General features: G+C 41.6%; 1 long non-coding RNA gene across 1 annotated transcript in view; it reads right to left on the bottom strand.

Annotated features, from left to right (window-relative positions):
• LOC147700687 (uncharacterized) overlaps positions 1–21,600 on the bottom strand; it is a 63,106-nt gene that overhangs the window by 16,195 nt on the left and 25,311 nt on the right. Inside the window, exon 2 of the long non-coding RNA XR_015297142.1 lies at positions 18,928–19,132. This is a non-coding gene — a long non-coding RNA (uncharacterized LOC147700687). The remainder of the gene's footprint in view (positions 1–18,927; positions 19,133–21,600) is intronic.

The following is a 21,600-nucleotide window of genomic DNA, read 5'->3' as shown; positions in this document are numbered from 1 at the left end:
TGCAGTCACGCAATCAACCAGGCACTACCTACACACTCATCCATTCATTGGGGTGTTATCCATGCTTACATACAATCACCCAGGTGCTACTCTTGCACTCATAATGTCACACAGGTAGTATCCATGCTCTCACCCAATCACCCAGGCACTTTCTATGCACTCAACCATCCACCCAGGCACTACCCATGCACATATCTAATCAAAAAAGCACTACCCAAGCACTAATCCATTCACCCAAGCAGTACCCATACCCTCATACATTCACTCAGACACTACCCATGTAGTCATGTAATCAAACAGGTACTACCCTTGCACTCATCCAATCACTGAGGCACTACCCTTGCACTCCTCCATTCACTAAGGTACTACACATGCAGTAATGCAATCAAGCAGGCACTACCATCACACTCATCCAATCATGCAGGCACTACCCCTGCACTCCTCCATTCAATGAGGAGCTATGTAGGCTCTCATACAATCACCCAGGTGCTACTCTTGCACTCATCCAGTCATTCAGGTGCTGTCCACGCACTCATGCAATCAACCATGCGCTACCCAGGCACTAATCATATTACCTAAGCAATACCCATGCACTCATTCACTCAGGCATTACCCAGGCACTCGTCCAATCATCCAAGTACTACCCTTCCACTAATCTATTTAACCAGGCACTACCCACCATCTCATACAATCAAAACAAGCACTTCCCATGCATTAATCTAATCATCCAAGCGGTACCCCAGCACTCATCCATTCTTTCAGGCACAACACATACAGTCATGCATTCAACCAGGCACTACCCATGTACTCATACAATCTCCCAGGCAGTGCCCATGTACTCATCCAATTACCCAGGCACTTCACTGACACTCATCCATTCACTTTGACACTACTCATGCCCTAATGCAAACACTCAGGCACTACCTATGCACTCCTCTAAACACCAAGGCACTACCAATGCACTCCCCCATTCACTGAGGCACTACCCATGCAGTCATCCACTCACCCAGGCACTACTCTTGTTCCCTTCTATTCAATGAGACAGTACCTATGCATTCCCCCAATCATTCAGGCTCTACTCTTACACAAATCCATTCACCCAGGCAGTAGCCATGTAGTCATCCAATCACTCATGTACTACACATACACTCATCCAATCATTGAGACACTATCCATTCACTCACACAATCACCCAAACACTAACCTTTCATGAATCCATTGACTCAGGCACTACTTATGCACTCATCCTTTCACTCAAACAGTTGCCAAACACTCATCCATTCACTTAGGCATGAATATATCATGTTACAAAGTAGGCTATTACCATGCAATAGGTTACAATGTGGTCGTAACAACAGCCACATTACTACCACGCATGGTTTTACATCGCAATTCATTTCTACGACTTGCGCTAGGTGGTGTCCTGGACTTAGGAATAGTATAAGTTACTCTTCCTACTCCAGTTAGCGCAACAGTAGGGAAGGTGGTTGATTTAAAATCCAACACATTCCTTGGTGTTGCACGCCATCTAGCACAAGTTGTAGAAACAACTTGTGATGTAAAGCCACACATGGTAAAAGCGTGAACATTGTAACGTCCACGTTGTTACCTATCTGCGTGGTAATAGCTGTGTTGTAAACGCTGTTTCCCCTTAGGCACTACCCATGCAGTCATGCAATCAACCAGGCACAAACTGTGCACTTATCCACTCACCAATTCAGTACCTATGCACTCATCTAAACAACTAGGCACAAACCTTGTACTAATGTATCCATTGAGGCACTACCCATGCATTCATGCAATCACCCAGGCAGTATCCATGTAGTCACCCAGTCACTCATACACTACCCATACACTGATCCAATCAAGCAGGTACTTTCCATGCACTCACAAAATCATCCAGACACAACCCCTGTACTCATTCATTCACCCAGGCAGTACCCATTCACTCATCAATTTACCCAGGCAATATCCATGCACTCACCCAATCAGCCATGCACTATCCATGTACTCATCCAATCACCCAGGTGCTACTCTTGACTTATTCAGTCACCCAGGTCTAACCCACGTAGTCCTAGAATCAACTAGACACTACCCATGTACTAATTCAATCACCCAATCAGTACCAGAACCCCCTTCCATTGACTCAGGCACTGCCCATGCAGTCCTGCAATCAACCAGGCACTACCCACACACTAATCCATTCAATGAGGTACTATCCAAGCACTCTTTCAATCACCTAGGTGCTACTCTTGCACTTATTCTGTTACCCAGGCAGTACCCATGCACTCATCAATTTACCAAGGCAATATCCATGTACTCATCCAATCACCCAGGTGCTACTCTTGTCGCACAGGTCTAACCCACGCAGTCATAGAATCAACTAGACACTACCCTTGCACTAATTCAATCACCCAGTCAGTACTGGTATCCTCATGCATTCACTCAGGCACTACCCATGCAGTCCTGCAATCAACCAGGCACTACCCATGCACTCATCAATTCAATAAGGTGCTATCCATGTACTCTTCCAATCACCTAGGTGCTACTCTTGCACACATTTTGTCACACAGTCAAGACCCTTTCACTCATTCAATCACCCAGGCACTGTCCATGCACTCATCCATCTACCCACATACTACACATGCACACATTCAATCAAGCAAGCACCACCCATGCACAGGGGACGTCCATTACCACCCAGGTATTACATCGCTATGCATTTACAATGCATATTTTACAATGCAGGTGACATAACATCGCATGCCATTACAACGCATGTGCCTTTACAACGCATGCCATCACAACGCATACCATGTCAAGGGATCACTGAAATAATATAGACTGCCAAAATATCGACCTGCAAAAATATTGTTGCCAAAATATCGACAGACAAAATATCGACTTTCTATCTACAAACAGGTAAGTACAAAAATATCGAGTACAAAATATTGTTAACAATAATATAGATGTAAAAAATATCGACTTTATTAAAAACAGTGTTAAATTAAATTAATATTAAATTTAAATGACTAAAATATACTTAAAAATACTTACATTAAATTATAATAATAAAATAATAAATGAAAATAATAAAAAAAAAAATTTACAATCTTATTTGTTGACCCTGAACCCTAAAATATACCCCTTTACCCAAAAACCCAAAACTGACCCTGAACCCTAAAAATACCCCTTTACCCAAAAACTAAAAACTGACCCTGAACCCTAAAAATGCCCCTTTACCCAAAAACTGAAAACTGACCCTGAACCCTAAAAATGCCCCTTTACCCAAAAACTGAAAACTGACCCTGAACCCTAAAAATGCCCCTTTACCCAAAAACTGAAAACTGACCCTGAACCCTAAAAATGCCCCTTTACCCAAAAACTGAAAACTGACCCTGAACCCTAAAAATACCCCTTTACCCAAAAACTGAAAACTGACCCTGAACCCTAAAAATGCCCCTTTACCCAAAAACTGAAAACTGACCCTGAACCCTAAAAATGCCCCTTTACCCAAAAACTGAAAACTGACCCTGAACCCTAAAAATACCCCTTTACCCAAAAACTGAAAACTGACCCTGAACCCTAAAAATGCCCCTTTACCCAAAAACTGAAAACTGACCCTGGATCCTAAAAATGCCCCTTTACCCAAAAACTGAAAACTGACCCTGAACCCTAAAAATACCCCTTTACCCAAAAACTAAAAACTGACCCTGAACCCTAAAAATACTCCTTTACCCAAAATCTATCAATATTATTTAATTACCAATTAATTATTAATTAACAATAACAATAAAGTAAATATATTAGCACATTAGCTGTAATTATTTTAATAATTAATATTATTTTGTTCCCAATTAATTACTTAAGAATAACACAAAATTATATATATTAAAATGTACTCTAATTAATGTAATTAACTAATTACAATTAATCAATTACCAATTAATTACTAATTCAAAATATGTACAAAATTATATTAATTAATTAACTAATTATTATTAATTATCAATTAATTATTAATTATAAATATTTACAAACATATATTAATTAATTAATTATTATTAAATTACTTCCCACCCTATTCCCCTATAAACCCACAACCCGCTACAGAATTACATAACGCAATTATTAAAAAAACAAATTCCATTTAATAAAATATTTTATAACATTAATACACACTTTTCACACATATTATTACATAATAATACACTATAAAATATTATATATTATTAAAAATTCGATATTTTTGCTATCTATATTTTAAACAGTCGATATTACTTCACTTACCTGAAAAACGATATTTTTGTAGTCGATATTATGTCCAGTCGATATTTTGTCCAGTCTATATTTAAAACTCGATATTATGTCCAGTCGATATTTTGGAGTCGATATTTTGTCTGTTCACCCATTACAACGCACTGAAAGGTAAGTTGTTAATTTTGATTATTTTTAATAGTAATAGTATTATAGTTTAAAAAATGTTTTTAATTAGTTAAAAAAATATATACATCATATAATATGGATAGGTTTGGGTTGGGTACTGTATTAATACTCTGTTTAAAAAAACCCAATGAGTATTAGATTAGAAAATTGAGTATAAGATTAGGAGTTATTTAAACAAATCTATATTAATATTCAATAAATTAAAATATATTAAATATGATTAGCATTTGTTCCCTGGCACAAGATATATGGGAAATAGGGGTTTGTGTGGGGGAGTCTACTAATATTCGGATATTAATTTTAATGCTTGAGTATTTAATGAACTTTAGTTTTAGTTGTATATTTTTTTTAATAGTTTTGTTAATGATTACAAAATTCTTTGGCACATTTCTTCTTGGATGTGTTGTATGGGAAGTAGGGGTTCTGGTTAGCGGAGTGTATTAATACCCAGGTAATATTTTTTTAATTTGTATAAAAATAATTTAAATTTGTAAGGAAAAAAAATAAAATGTTAAATAATATATATATTTGTAAACTGTTTAGGCTTCTATCATTTGGGGATAGATGTATGTGAACCATGGGTATTTGGTGGGAGAACGTATTAATAACCAGGTATTAATATTAGTACTTGAGAATTACAGAAATGTACGAATCGGTTAACAGAACTAATCTGAGACAAATTCCTAAACTTACTACTTTTGGTATACAGAGAAGGATTTTATGATTTTTGGTATTCACAGAAATCACTTACGACTCCCAACTTTACGTCCACATTCGGTTTAGAATTCCCACGCTCGTGCCGGAATTTCCACACCTGGAGCAGAATTTCCGCACCAGAACCAGAATATCTGCACAATCAGCGAAAATCCTGCACCTGTGCTAGAATTTCGCTCCCTGGCTGGAATCTCTGTATCCGGGCTGGAATATCCGCATTTGGGTCTGATGATCATTTCAAGTGCCCACCATCCCCCATCAAGCTCCAGCTGAAGTCAACTAACACTAACTGCAAGACCAGCACCACAAACCACATGAAAGCAGCACACGTTCAAGGACCAGGTTTGCCACAGAGAGTTCCTGTTTTCATTTGCTGTTCATCGTTACTGGAGAACATCCAAAATGAGGAGGAAGAACTTCACAACTGAGGAGACACTTTTCCAGACGTAGCTGGCTTAGTCAAGAACATAAGGTAGTGGGCGGTGCGGTGCAGAGAAAACCAACAGACAACGGAATAGGGAAAATAAATCCAAATCATCCTAAAAGTAACTCACCTTGTGCCTGCCAAAATCACAAAGCAGAAGGGGAGAGAATCCTTATTTAAAAAAATGCCATCCCCATATTCCATTGTCTATTTCCTACCCTGCCACGCCATTACATCCCCAATATCCCACTGCTCTTACCTTCACCAGCTGTGGTAGTACTTCACAATACTGTTAGCATACAGAAGATATGAGGAAATGTCTGACAAGTTCCACATGTACATTTTCCATTTGGTGACTTTTCTCTCTTCTCACCTATTGACACATTCAGCTACAGAACAGACAACCACAGTAGCAGCATCTTCTGGGAGGAAACAACATCATCCTGAACAATGTATACCACCCTCACTAACTAATAAGTCAAACTGGTCAGGAGGTGGTCACAATGCATACATGAATCTCAAAGGTAACCAGAGAGAAAAAAATAGCATTACAACTATTGTAATTCTCAATGGACATTTACCTTTAGCAAATGGCATTTGTGAATAGCGAAGGACCAAATATAATATAACTTGGCTCATCATAACTTTGTGATTTTTGAACATTACATGTATTCTACCTAAAGTTCTAGGACTGTGAACTCAAGCCTGGAATTGAGTGCCACAACAAGTCAAAAAAGAGCCTCCACTATATTGTAATTTATTTTATAGACTAAATTAAGAAATCCAATGTTTACAAATATAACAATGATGAACAAGAAGGGAGATACAATTGTCAGGAGAATTGAGGATGCTTCTACTGTCCAACTTAACATGCTTGTGCTTATCTTTTGTGCCAGAAATTGAGTGCATAACATGTGGCAGCAGAAATGCAAAGTTGCAAACACACTTATCATTGTAGGTCCAATGATGTCCTTCCAGATTCCAAGACCCACATTGACTTTTGATACAAGGTTGGCTGTGACATCTGGTAAGGTACCGCACACTGGGCAGGTGCGGGGCCATGGTAAGTAAAACCAAGAATAATGTTCCTAAATGCTCAAGAAATGTGCCTTTAATCTCCGCTGTATGTTGCATGTGTTTTACATCATTGTTTTCCTGCAGCAAAATATGCCTACATATGGCATTTAACCACATGCCAGATCACACCCTAGTGGTTAGTGAAAAGATGACACAAAATGTATAACAAGTAAGTGCACAATGAACATAATATAATGTATAGTGTCATATGAGTGTACTAGACACAACTAGATTGTAATGCAATGATATAAAAACTCCCTTGCAAAATTCCAATGAAAAAATCATATTGAAATGGGTGTGGATGAGGCTTGCACTAATGCCAGTTGTGTGCTTTTGTGATGGATGTAGGGGCTGCTAAGGTGAATATTCACGGAGTGACATTTTCAAATCTCTTGGCTTAAAAGCACAACAAAAATCAAGTGTAGGCGACAAACATCAAAGATTCTCAACTTACCCACAATGTGGGATCCTAGTCAAATGATGCATTCTGCTTGCTTCCTCTTCTGTATTCACCTTTATGAGTGAGTGTATACTATATGAGGTTAGGATGTTTGCTGTACAAGACATTATCCGTTGTCAGCTAAGTTCTACCATGATGTTGGAAATAAAGTATGGGAACAGAGGACACTCAAAGGATGGACATAACAAATGTTTGATCTCTCATTCCAAAATTAGCTTTGTGACTTAATGGGTAAGAAAGCACAAATGACACACAAAATGTACCTGACTATTGCACATCTCACATTTGATCTCTGCAATGCAATGTTTAAATTGATGTGCAAATGTGAAACTGGTCAGCCTGTGGATGTACACTCTTTTCAACTCGTCAACAGACAACAATACACTCATGAGACATGTTAGTGTTAACGGTGAAACAGTGAAGGTGTAATCAATGTAAAGGGGTGCCGTCCTGATTATTTCTCCCCTTCTCATACACATTTGTCTGTTGATGTGTCATCTCATTGATGTCAGTGCTGTGTGCATTTAACAGCTGGCAATAGCTCTATGTGAGCAGGGACCCACAAGTAAGGTAAATGAGGGAAACATGCTGCACATTGGCCAGGAATAACCTATCAATGGTCATTGAGACTGACATATACATGTTAGCTAATAAAACCATCTGGTGTATTTTAATATGGACATGTATGTCTCATCACAGCTGCTGACAGGATGACACCAGTGCAGCGTACAACACCATCCCAGGGAATGCAAGACATCCTGGCTGCAGCAGTTAAACCCTCTCGCACCTGTCCATCATGTAATTTTAGCGTGAAGTGTTTCCCTATCATAGATTACAAAACCATGACAAAGATCAAAATCCCCTTCTGCATAGAACCTGCAGTCATTGTTTACAAAGTTACATACATATCATAAGTGTCACTTGTGCCTGTTTGTAAATTAGTAATGCAGATTATTGAGAATGGTGTCACTTCCCTCTACAGCTGCTGGATCGGGACGCTTTGGCAACAAAACCTATGAGGAGCATTTATTTATTTATTTATAAAGTTTTATATAGCGCAAGCTTGATCCCGAAGGATATCAGAGCGCTTCACAAATTGAGGGAATGAAGTAACATCAGTGCGAGAGTCAAATGGGGAAAATACATAGAAAATTCAAAAATTGTGCACAGGAAAGGTTCAGCAGTTAAGATCAGGGGGCATTGCAAAGGGACACAAAGTTTTGGCTGGAACTGGTGGGTTTGCTTGTGCAATGTACATCTCCGTTTAACACCTCATTGCTATGGTTTGAGCTGTCACTTGTAGGGGTACCCAAACCATCAATCATATGTTGATGCAAAGTACAGTAGAACCAACCCTTGTGTTGCACCACATCTTATGGTAGGTCAATTACTTATCCTGTTGCAATCTCTGTGCTCCAGGTGATGATGACGATGAGGAGAATGGACTTTCCACCAGTTATGGCAACGGGGAATCAAAGGGGCAAATCCACTGCTCCTCCAGGCAGTAATGTCAGCTGCAAGTACTGCGCAAGAGGAGGAGGAGGAAGTACCTGAGGCGGGTGAAGGATTGGACCATGATGGTGACTATCTGATCATCCTCTCACAGGAGGAAGATTCTGATGCCATAGACAAAAATGTTCCCACATCGCCCACATTTTGCAGGGCCTCACACCCTCTGCCAAGCAAAGTGTCTCAGCATCCTCCAAAAGAAAAGATTGCCTGTCCCCAGCATAGGGCTAACATACCACAGTTCACAGACACCCCAACACAGACATCACTCCCTCAAAGCCCTCAAATCCAGGAAAGATGTGGCAGTTCCCCTACACACTACTCCCTATACAGTGTATCCCAGGCATCCTCCCTACCATCTGAGGGAAGTGCCAACCCCGTTGTGGTGCAGGTATGCCATGGGCACCATTCTCCTATCCAATGGCTTTAACCTGCCACCTTCACCCCTGCTGTTGGACCTCCCTATCGCATCCATGTCTGACCCCTCCAGAGAGGGCCTTCACCTGGCCATGGTGGCCAGTGGGAGCAGGACTTCTTGAAACATCAGGCAAATGTGAGGCAGGACATTCGTCCCATGGGGGCTACACTGTCATACATGTCTGAGGCCCTGCAGGACATGCACCAAATCCCTCTGGTAGTGGACAGACTGACCCACGTTTTGGATAGGATGGATACATCTTCGCAAAGACATGCCCAAGAATATCAGAGACATAATATCCATTCAAAGGGAAGAGAGTTTAAGACACCATGCCTTGGCCATTAAGATGACGGAGGGCATGAAGAAGTGATTGAATGTCTCCCTGCACGGTCAACACATGGAGGGGAGACATCACGTCGGCCTGCAGCACATCACACCCACACACTTGTACCACAAACTGCACAGGACCACAGCAAGGGTACACACCCGCCACCATGCCCTGAACAGGCACTCACACCACCTGTACATCTACCACCATCCCCTGAACAGGCTCTACCAGCACCTGCAAAACCAGCTGTCCATGCACAAACACCAACTGTACATACACCATCTGCTCCTGCAGATGAACTTCACCCTGTACAAACACATACACAACACCCACCTGCACATAGGCAACAACCGAGGCATGATCCCTCACAGCGATCCTCACCTCCGAAATTGCAATGTCGCAAGCACGATCCCCATTGATCACATCTCAAAAGCATTTCCACCAGTGAGAATATGTGTAAATAAAAAGCAATTCTCTTCACATGTCAAGACCGTTGCGTATCATGTCCTGATAGGCAAATGTATACAAATTTTGGTGGCCTGGAGATGTAAGGACATATGTACAGTGTAACCCTATCATTGAAACAAACCATAATGTGCAGAGCAGATGTCTCCTGAAACTTTGTACAAGACTGTAGTGTAGTTCCTATATTCGCAGTAGGCTCTGCGCATTGGAATAACATAAACAGCAGTGTAGACGTAGGACTGAGGTCGTCTAGTTCTCTACTGACTATGTTAGACTTAATTAGTTTTGCCAGCTAGCTCAGAGGTCACTAGAAACTTTCTCGAATGTTCAGGAAAGGGTTAACCGTCCTGATTTAGACAAGAAGGGATTAGTTTCTGACAACCGCATAAACATGACAACTTTGCTCCCCCAGAATAAAGAGTGTATCTCTAGAGTCGTGTGAAAACAATAGACAGCTATTTTACTCAGTCAATCGTGCATGCTTAGTTCCACCAGAGTGCAGAGAAATAGAGAGACGGGCGTTTTCAATAAAAAGGTGTCATTTTATTGAGCAGTCTTCTTTCTCATGCAAGAGAAATGAATTGTCACAATTGCAATACTTATTATAAAGTAAAGTGCGTACAGTAAAAGTAGTATTATGAAACAATACTGTAAAAGCATTGATATGGTTTCTTAGCCATATGATACTTTAAAATGGATAAAATATATACATACATAAAAACATTAACTAACGCACTCAACTGGTACTTCTAAATATGCCTACCCCTGTGAATCTGACCTAAGCCTAATACGTGGGAAGGAGTAAGTAAGTTGCAGTTTTAAGTTAAGTTAAGTTTTTGCCAAGTATCGGAATCAAGATTTCTCTCTAAGTTTTTAATCAGCTGTGTACCTTGGTTATAGAATGAAGGAGGTCTTGTATCTCGCTTCTCAGGACTCGATCTCCCAGCAACCCACAAGGGTGACTTGGGGACACCGGAGCTGGATTTTCTCGGCAGGAGAAAAAGACAGCGTCTCTCTCAGTGCGTCATGGGGAGGGGCGGTTTCCTTCGGCTCTCATAACAGCTGGGCTCCCGGGCAAGTAGAACGTCGCTCTGCTCCCAACAACCGTGTGTTTGCTTAAGGCAACGTTGGTATATTTATACCTGAAAGGTGCCGGGTTTGACGTAAGGTTGGACATAAGACGTCACTAAGAACTAACAGTTCTTTCTGGACTCCAGGAGTTCTTGTGTAAATCAAAACAAAAGCAGGGGGTTTTCCCGGGCTGCTTGAGCCTTGGTTTGTTTAAAGAACGCGTTGTGCTTTCTAGGAGTCTATGGGAGTAGCCTTGCCGTGTTTTGGACTGCATGGGCTATTACTAAATATGGATATGATTCTTATGCCTTTATAAGGATATTATTTGTTTTCACCACATAAGGGCATGTATCGGGAATATCGAATTAGGGTCCTAGATAGAAATACAACAAGACATTCACAATGAAGTTAAACGTGATAGAGAAACTATGATTCAAAATAAGATTTTATGTAAACAAAAGTGTGGGATGAGACAACAACAGCCCGTTTGGAAGGGATAAAGGAAAACAAATGATGTTCTCACTACAGAAGGAGAAGGGAACGTGGATTTGGGTGGAGCAACATAAATATAACACATCAGGGAGCATCAAGGGAACCAGTCCATTTACAAGGGGAAAAGTACATAATTGTCCACAAAGAAAATTCTATCCAACAGTTTAAGTCTCCTTCTGGTCATCCTCTAGTACCACAATGTCCAGATTCTCTGAGTCCAATGCAGGCTCCTTGCTGGCCGTGCAGGACCAAGCACCATATGGGGTTGAGACACACGTGGAGTACAGGGGAAACAGTGTGGTACAATGGGCAGGGGGAGACATTGACAGTGGTGTGGGAGGGATGTTGTGATATGACAGACAACATGGCTGCAGTCATGGGAATTGAAACTGGACGTGAGGGTGACAGCGCTTGGGCAGTTTCCTCTCACATCATGTGCAGCTCTAGACACATCTGCAGCATGATGCAAGAGGACATGTCTAGCTGACCCTCATATGCCCACATCAAGCCCTCTGGTACAGCAACAGAAAGAAAAACACAGGGAGGGGTTTGGGTTGAACATGAGGGGTGTGGTGCCTCAGGTTTGGAGCCAATGTTGGTATTGACCTGACAGCCATGATGAGGGGGACTGGTTGCAGGGGATGTAGCTGGAGGCCTAGATAGAATGGGGGCCTCTAGAGTTAGGGAAGGGCTGATGGCAGGCCCAGGTTGTGTAGTGGCCTGCCCAAGGGACACTGCACCAAAAGTAACTGGTGAATGATCTGGGGGAGAGTAAATACCCCCGGGCCAGAGGTGTCCAGCTCTTACCCCCTTTCAATGTCCTCAGCCTCCACTCAGTCCGTAGCACCTGAGGTATCTTCCTGCTCAATCTGGGTGGGCGCAATGACCCTGTTTCCTGATATGGAAAGAGTTTGTAGCTGCGATCCTTTTGGCCTGCTGAGCCCACTGAAATGTAAGACAAATCAAGATGTAGTGGTTGAACACATCAGGACAAGACACATACCTAGGTGAACCAAGGTCAGACTTTGTTCTCCTCTGAGCACACTATACAGTGGCCAGTGTTTATTAGCTTGAATAACATGTATGTTCACTGTCATCTCCTGATTTGAGTCTGACATGGACATCTCTCAAGATTTTTGGTGGCTTACACATCTGTACTGGACAACGGTCAACTTTGGAATTCTTGTGATCTGTGTGTCCTGTCACTGCTACATGGGCAGGTTCCAATCCCAATCTACAAAAGGAGATCAGAGGGAGTCCATATGGTATTGAAATGGGCCTGTGATATGGAGACTCTTCACATTTACGTCTGGACAAATGTTATCTGTGCAGTTTTGGATGAGACAACACAAATGCCGATTGCGGGTCACACATCCATGTAGGTACTAGGATATTAGGTTTGCTAAGTTGTGAGTCTAACCTTTTGATATTCCCTCACAAAAGCAGCTGACAATCCAGTGCCACATATTGTCTTCAGAGACGGATCTGGTAGTGCTGTGCACTGATGAACAGTAATGGATTGTTGTTACATCTACCTGTATATGAAACATTGGCACACAAGCCACTGAGGGTAGGACGTGTGTCCACACTTGGTAAAATTAGAAACACATAAGAGTGAGGCAAATAATGTTTTATTTTTCAACATATTAAGTTTTTTTTTTTGAAGCAACAATTAATTGAAATTGGCAGTGTAAAAACTTGAAGAGACTCTCAAAACATGAGAATACTGCAGGGACACAAAGATAAAATCAACATTTGTGAGTCTTGCAACTATTGCTGAAAGTTGTTATGCTCTACTCATCATCACTAACCACAACTCCACAGTCCATACAATAAGCGGCCTTCCAACTGCAATCAGGTGCGATGTCTTGAGACTGTTGTTGAACTTCAGAAGGCACTGTTTGTCCAGTTGTTGATACACTTGCTTAAGATGGAGATGGATGTTCAGCCTCTCATTGTCTCTTCGTAGATTTTAATGGATTGTTTTGGAAAGTTTTCTGATGGTGGAGCATTATTTATTCGTACCTCTTGATAACTTCTTCTCCCAAATTGTGCAGTGCACAATTTCTGCTGCAGTTTTGTATTCTAAAGAAGGAACTGTAAAGAACTAGCATGTGGTGCTACTTTTTTCCTGTGGAAAACCCATATCTTCAAAGTCTTCAGAATGCAGTTTTTTTCATTTATTTTATTTATAAAGTTTTGTATAGCACGAACAAGACCCTAGTGGGTATCAGAGCGCTTGACATGACAAGAAGTAGAGTAACACTTAATAGGATAGCAAGGATTGGTCTTGAAAACGTCAGTAATAGGAAGATCAATCCCCATAAGAGTTTGGTAGCTATACATTTTCAATGTCGCCGATATATTGTCTTAGGGTAAAAAACGTATTCAGTAGACAAGATTTGGCTTCTTTTTCAAAGAAGGAGGTAGAGGAGATTAGGCGCACGTCTCTTGGTAGAGAGTTCCATATCTTGGGTGCAATAACCAAAAATGCTCCAGCGCCAGTTTTCTTTTTGTGGGTTTGTTGGGGTTTCAGAAGCAGGGTGAGCGCACTTCGTGAATATCTGCTGTCCCATGATTTTTCTTGCTTTTGAGCCAGATAACGGGGGGTATTGAAATGTAACACTTTATGCTTCATGCAAGCAATTTTCAGTTGTATTCTTCCTTCGTACAGTAGCCAGTTTAAGGATTTCAGAGCCGGTGAGATGAGTGCATTTCTTTTTGTTCTGAGGACAAGTATAGCTGCTGCGTTGGGGGATGCTCTTAGAGGGGCCAATTTGTATCGGGCTAAGCCACATAGTATGGCACTACCATAATCCAGTCTGGGTAATACTAGAGCTTGGACCAGTTGTTTATCTTTCTGCAGAATGCTCAGTTGGTAGTTTGTTCCTTTGGTGGCTGCACTGTTGTAATCCTGCATATTTAGGTGTTTGTCTAATGTAATACCTAAAGATCTGGCGGAGTCTATGATGTGGGGGGAACATTTAAGGGCTGTAAGATGTTTCAACCATAGATGAATCTTGATACTTTAGTTCGGTGGTGAGATGAGAAGAAATTCGGTTTTGGCAGCATTGACTTTGAGATGGTTAACTGTGACCCTGAGGTGTATATTTTGTAAGATGGAATTGAGGGATATAATGTCCTCTGGGGAGGAGATTTTGAGATACAGCTGAGTGTCACCAGCGTAAATATGGTAGAAGGAAAGACAGTGGTTCCAGGAATAGTTTAAAGAGAATGGGTGAGATAGCTGATCCTTGTGGAACGCCAAGAGTGATCGTGTGGGACTTAGTCAGAGGTTGATTCATTTTGAGTCTTAGGGATCTGTTTTGGAGGAATGAAGAGAACCATTGTAATACAACCCCAGCTAATCCCATCCTTTGTTCCAGTAAATTCAATAGATTATCGTGTTTGATGGTGTCAAAGGCAGCCAATAAATCAAGCAATAGGCATCAGTCATTTTGATCGAGCATTTTTAGAATGTCTTCAACTATATGAGTAAGGGCAGATTCAGGGCTGTGATATTGACGGAAGTCTGATTGGTGTTGATCGAGGAGTTGATATTTGTCTATGTGATTGCAGAGTTGACTCTGGACACATTTTTCTAAGAGCTTTGTCAGAGTAGAGATGTTGGAGGTGGGTTAGAAGATGTTGGGATTAGAGCAGTCTGCCATAGTTTTTTTTAAAATGGGATTTACTTGTCCTACATTTAGGCAGTCAGGGATAGTGCCTTGAGGTGTTTACAATCTTAGTTCATGGGGATGGAACACAGGTTTTGATCTCTTTGAATATGTGAGGCTGTAGAGATTCCATAAAGGGGTTAGATGGGTTTGAGGAAGAAAGAATTTTGTACATGTCATGTTCGGTGATTGGGAAGCCGCATTGTTTTTGGAGGGTGGCAATAATAGTTCATCCCCTTCCATTAATTGGGAGGTGTATGAAAAACCGAATGGGGTACCGGTAGTAGTTCCTTTTATAGTTGAAGTTTGTTCTCTATCTTTGTGTTTTTTTCCTTGTACAAGGTGGGCATTTTTTCACAGTTTGATAGGGTGTTGGATCCAGAGTCTAACGAGTTGGATATGTTACGTGATTGCTGCTTGGCTAGTTCGAATAATTTTTAGGCCTATTTCTGGCTTGGTCAAGCTGTGCGCTTAAAAATGTAGCTTTCATTTGTCTTATTCTTGTATGTGTTCCTCATTGTTCTTAAGCGTTTTAGCAGTTCCAGTGGTAGGGAGGATCTCCAAGTTATTTCTGCTGTTCTTAGAATACGTCTTTTTGTGTTCAAGTAGTCGTTGAATCGGTGCTTTGAGTTTTTATTGGAAATATTTTTTTGTTGAAGGGGCACAACGGAGTCCATGACTTCCAATATGGAAGTATTGTAGAAATTGTTGAGGTCATTGACATCATCCATGTTGGTCTGTGGGATCAAGGTGTTATTGCATAGAGTAGTTAGTTCATTGTGGTTTATAATACGATTTCTTTTCCAATGTTTTATTTACTTCGGCTGGCCATTCTTTTAAATTGATGAGGAAGGTGATGTCACGGTGCCAATAGACTGGAAGATGAGGTCCAGAGTCTCACCCTTGTCATGACAAGATGGGGCAAGGAGAGAGGAAGCACTCACCTGATCTACGTACTCCTTGTGTGCAGATTCAGGGGGCTTGAAGGCAATCCCTCAGTTGTCCAACAGAACCCTCTGTACATCCAGATCCCATTGCGCAGTGATCACTGCAGGAAGAACTCACACAATTCCGTCACTTTGCTGGGGAGCGGCTTCGAGGATCGCAGAGTAACACCCTCAGTTCCTAGACTCCCTCTTTGTCCTGCTGTTGCTGGTTTTCTCCTGTTCTTGTTGTTCTATTGTTCTGTTGTTTGGATTGCAACAAAAATTTCACCAGAAAAATCCAGATACCTTTTCTCACTGAAGTGCTCTCTGAGAATGAACCAGAAAGGTGTATGAGTGTGTTCTTGCCAATGTTATGGTTACATAGTGCTCCCTCTAAGCCATAGTAAACTGCAATGTCCAGGGAGTGGGCACCCTGGGACATTTCTGGGGGTGGTGGTGGTCACCAGGGCCATCTATGGCACCTTGAGAGGGGCTATGCATCCCCCACTCCTTTGACCAAATTTGCCCCAGGTAGGTGGAGGTCCCCTTGCTGGAGGTGGGCAAAGGACCATCTTAGTAATTCCAGTTCAGGAGATGTCCCTGAGGCTGCTCGGGATGGCATAGGACCTCCTCCCTTTTCTATGATAAAGTGTGTGCCCTGGGAGGTGTCGGGGCAGCAGGGGTGCTGAATGGCCCCATGCATTTGAGTGAAATACCCCATGGAGATGGCCGCCCCTACACATTATAATTTAATATAGCCTTGAGGAGGTGGTGGTCCCAGTTGCTGTGAGGGGGCCTGCGCAGCCCTATCATCATAATTTTTACTTAGCCATGCAACCTAGCCTACACAGGAGCCTTATTTATTTTCAGAGGGATTCGCAGACAAACCACAACCCTGCTTACATTTCCCTTTAAAAAAAACTTTATTTCCCACAGGGTGTCCCTGTGGGACTCTCCAGAAGAGGCCTAGGGGTCAGCTTATTTCTAACCTGCCCCTTTTTCTTTTTTTAAATGTTCTTTCTTGTGACTTGGTACAACCGAGTCACTTCCTGGTTGAAAGTGTTGCCAGCCAATCACATCTTAGGAACAAGATTATCAGGTATCGGATCCACCGCGGCCATAGTTGTATAGCTGAACAATCTTTACATTTCTCAGAAACTACTGAACGGATTTACTAAATTTAACAAAAAGGTTGCTTTGTGAACCAAGTGCTACCTTACTGCCAATTGTGGTATACTTCAGTTCAGCAGTTGGTTATAGCCATGTTTAAAGTTTCACATGGAATTCAAGTTAGAGAAAAAGTGTTTTGGGACCCCCTATTTTCCAGCCCCTACTTGACAGATCACCCCAGCATATTCAAGACAGCAGCTGAAGCGGCTGCTCCGCTAGTTCTGAAACTTTCATGAAAATTCAACAAACGGCACCAAAGTTATTGGCATATCAAAAAAATCTCTTCCTATGGAAACTACATCCTAACTCTAACCGCCTACTGGTCAATGCCATATAAATATATATCATATACTATAGTTACGACTTAGGACTTGATTTAGATTTTGGCAGTCAGGTTACTATATCACAACAGTGATGGATATCCCATCCGCCGAAAACAATTCACATTATATCTGATTGGATTATATTTTGCCAGACTGGATATGTGTCACAGTTGTGACAGAGTAACCCATTAGCCAAAATCTAAATCAGGCTCAAGGTTTTCATTGGAATAATGCCTTTTTTTGCTCATAACTTTAGTACAGTTTGACGAATTTTCACAAACCTTTCAAAACTAGTTTCCACTCACTCCAGCTGTTGTCCAGAAAGTGTCAGGGTGATTTGTAAAGCATGGGGCCGAGATAAAGTGGGAGCTCAAACTGCTTTTACCCATGCAATTTACCATAGAAATTTCAAACACAACTACATCCTGAACCCCTAAACAGAATTACACCAAATTTGGCAGCAAGATAGAGATATTGGTCCAGAAAGAGTGCCTTTTGCAATTTAGTGAAAATCTGTTTAGCAGTTTTGGAGTTATTAAAGAAAAAATATATATATATCTAGAGACGCAAGTCCTCTACGGAGCCACCATGGAACCAGCAAGTTGAATGCCTGCTGCCAGTCTCTGCATCCAACTTCAGCAGATAGCCAACCCCATGGTGAAGGCCGTATGTGACTTGGGGTTGGCAGCATGGCCTGGCTTTCAAACCCTCAATGTCGAGCATTGTGTATAACCATCGGCTTAGCATAGCAGCATGGGGTTAGCATGGCTCTCAGCCATGCTCAAGCTGTGCTGAGGAGATGACCCCATAACAAGGGCAAAACTGTTTGTGGGTTGCTTGTGCTTCTATTCAGGGAGGACCTGGCTTGGCAATTGTGGTGGGACAGTTCCGATTGGAGAGGGATCAAGACTGATTTGATTAATACTGTATTTTGTGGGTACAGTCATTTCTTGCTTTGTGGAATTATGTGGTATACTTCAACGTGACTTAAATTGATGCTACATCGATAACTTTTATAGCTTACATGTCATGACTTTGGATTTGTGATTCTATGAGTAAGTTAGTCAAAGTAATATGTCAACACATATGTCCTCCTCACCACTTTCCCTCTCTTCTCTTCATCTATATATATACATAAGAGGAAGAGGTGTGGCGCCGCGACTAGGGCGACTGACTCTGGAATCTGGGGATCACGGTTCGATCACCGGCGGCAGATTAGCCCAGCAGCATGTGACTCTCGGCAATATCTTGCTTAATCTTCCCGATGGCCCCCAGTGCCTAGAGACACTTGCGGGTGATTGTGCGCTTTAAAAATGTGGATTTATTTATACATATTCCCTAATCACACTGGGCAACCCTTTTAGTATCTCTAGCAATGGACTAAAAATTATAAATATCAAAAATAAACTCAATTTCTTTAAACTTACCGAAAGTCCACTAAATACCACTTCAAGTGTCTGTTGGGCAGGCGAAGACGAGTCTATGGTTCTATGATGTCACACCACTAGCTTGTGACTTTTATCCTTCTTGTCCTGTCACGCCTCCAGAAACAGGTTGAAAAATTAATAAGAAAACAATCACTGTCCTGCTGCCAAAGTCCTTCTCGGGAACTTCTACTTCCTGAATTTAATGCTGCTCAGATTAGAAGAAACAAAAATGAAGAGCAAATTAATGCATAGTAATGAGTAATACACCTAATTTAAAGGACATAAAGTTTCAAACCAGAATCTATAGACCGTGGAGAATATTTTTTAAAGAGTTCCATCACCCTTGCACCATGCAATGGGATTAAACTTCAACACAATCCTTTAGTTATATTTATTAGGCCACACAAGGCCACCTCACATGGCTCTTTGTGGTTTGATAAATCTAGAGTAACGCAACACAGCGCAAATCACTGCATTGCGATAATCTGCCCCCAGGAGGCATTCCATGGTTGCAGCATGGGTGTTAGCATGCATCCACCCACGGATTTTGTCACAACCCTGGTAAACCTTTGAATGTGTGAACATGCTATGACTTTCAAGGGGAGGTTTAGCGAGAAGAAATATCTTTATTTCTTCTTGTTACTCTTTCTATGTGTGCTGCATTCTGCACCGGCACCTGAGGTTTGGCTGTCCTCCTCTAACTCTGTGAAGTTGACCATCCCAAGCAAGGTGCACTGTCGAGATGCATATGCGGAATCCAATCCACCCTTTAGGATGAACCAGGAAACGGCCTAAACAATGTCAAATAGCTCCATTGCATGGGAGGCCTTTGATCCTACAGCTTGCCAGCAGAGTATAAAGTGGCCCTGCAGGGAAAGCAAAAGCCTGAAATCTAATTATAATCTGATTATAAACTGAGATTAGAAAACTATGACAAATACTCACATGCGAAGAGGCGTAGTCATGGCCACTGGGCTTGTTCGGCCTTGGTAAGGCTTGAACTCTGCTATGTTAATAAAATAGTGCACTTCTTCGTTGTGCATTTGAGTCACTCACATTGACCTAGCATTGCGAGTCACCTGTTTCCTTCTGAAATTTCCGTCATTGGTCTCTCAACACAGCTACCTATGCTACCTACCTATACTGACAAGGTAAGTCAGAGAGTTATATCCTCCTTATACTCTTCTTCTTATCTAAGAAATTACAGGCTTGATGAGGTCGTGAGGAGGCAGGGTGTGGGTGAAAAAGGGTGCAGTGTCATGGCACCCAGTTTTGTTTGGCACACTCCAGGAGTGGAACAGTGGCACTTCCCCTCTCACTTTCGTGGGGTTTTCTGTGTGTTTCATTTACTCTCTGTGTTATAGGGAACACTGCTGGGTCACAGGGTGGGGTATAAGGGTGGGGATTATGCACATGAATCGAAAATTAGCAGATTTCTTATATGTTCCCATAGGATACGTCTGAGGAGTGTGAATTGTTTCTGAAAATTGACCACAAAGTTAGACTATTTTCATGCAATGCAAATGGGATGGTTAATAGACACAAACATGGGGTATTGACGAGATGACTGGGATCTTTTCCCATGAAGTTTTGTTTTTACAAGAGGCTCATCTTAAGGTCAACTTCTGGTAGATCATTATACCAAGGCACTATTCCCATGTTTTGTACGCCTCAGCTGGTCATGCAGTTAGAGGTGTTTCAATTTGTTTTGGCAGAGGGTTGGGTTGGATCTTCAGCAACATAATCAGAAACCCACAGGGTTAAGGGCTTTTGGTAAAGGCCATGGCTAATGGGCTCCCCTTGAATGTAGTAAATTATTATGCCCCAGTGATGGATGAGACTGAACCTCTGTTGCAGATATATAAGAATGCTATGGAAATGGCCGGGCTGATTATCTTGGGTGGAGATTTTAATTACATCTAGGAGCTCACATATGAAACCTCTACATTATCAAAATAACAACTAAAACCTCAAACTAAAAAGGTTATCAATACCTTCAAGGGCGATTTTCACCTAGTAGACCCTTAGAGGTCTGATCATCCAGATAATGAATGATTCTCCTGTTTTTCATGCCGGCATCACACCATTTCCCTAATCAACTTTTTTTACTCAATTCATTCAATAAAATGGACAGGTTCTGGTATTTGGGTCAGTTCCATTTGTGATCATTTGCATGTTTCAGTTATCTTTGATGTTACAGCAAACAAATGATGGACAGAATGCTGACAATGCAAACATTCTCCCCCAGTCAAAAGATCTGGGATAAATCCCTTGTTCTTTTGCCCACTACGCCACCGCAGTTTGGATCCAGCCATATGCAAATCAGTCTTGACCCTGTGCCCCATGGGAACAGTCCAGACCGAACTGCTAGGCCAGGTCTTTCCTGGACCAGAAACAAGCATCCTGGGACTGGTTTCAGGATATGTCACCCTTGGTCAAGGCTAGCTTGGTCAAGACTAATTTGCATATGTCTGGGTCCAAACTGGAATGGCACAGTGAGCAAAAAAGCAATGGATTAGGCCCAGATCTCTGGGGTGAATGTACGACATTGTTCTGCAATCTGTCCATCAATTGTTCTTTTTGCATTAGTTATCATTGAATCTTAGACAACTCAGAGGGATAGGCCCAGGTGGCAGCGGGACTGCTTGTTATTATCAGATCAAGACTAGCTCA

This window comes from Lissotriton vulgaris, chromosome 7 (assembly GCF_964263255.1).
Source record: "Lissotriton vulgaris chromosome 7, aLisVul1.2, whole genome shotgun sequence".
Classification (NCBI taxonomy): Eukaryota; Metazoa; Chordata; class Amphibia; order Caudata; family Salamandridae; genus Lissotriton; species Lissotriton vulgaris.
Note: the sequence above shows the minus strand (reverse complement) of the source record. Positions and strands in the feature narration are given on the sequence as shown.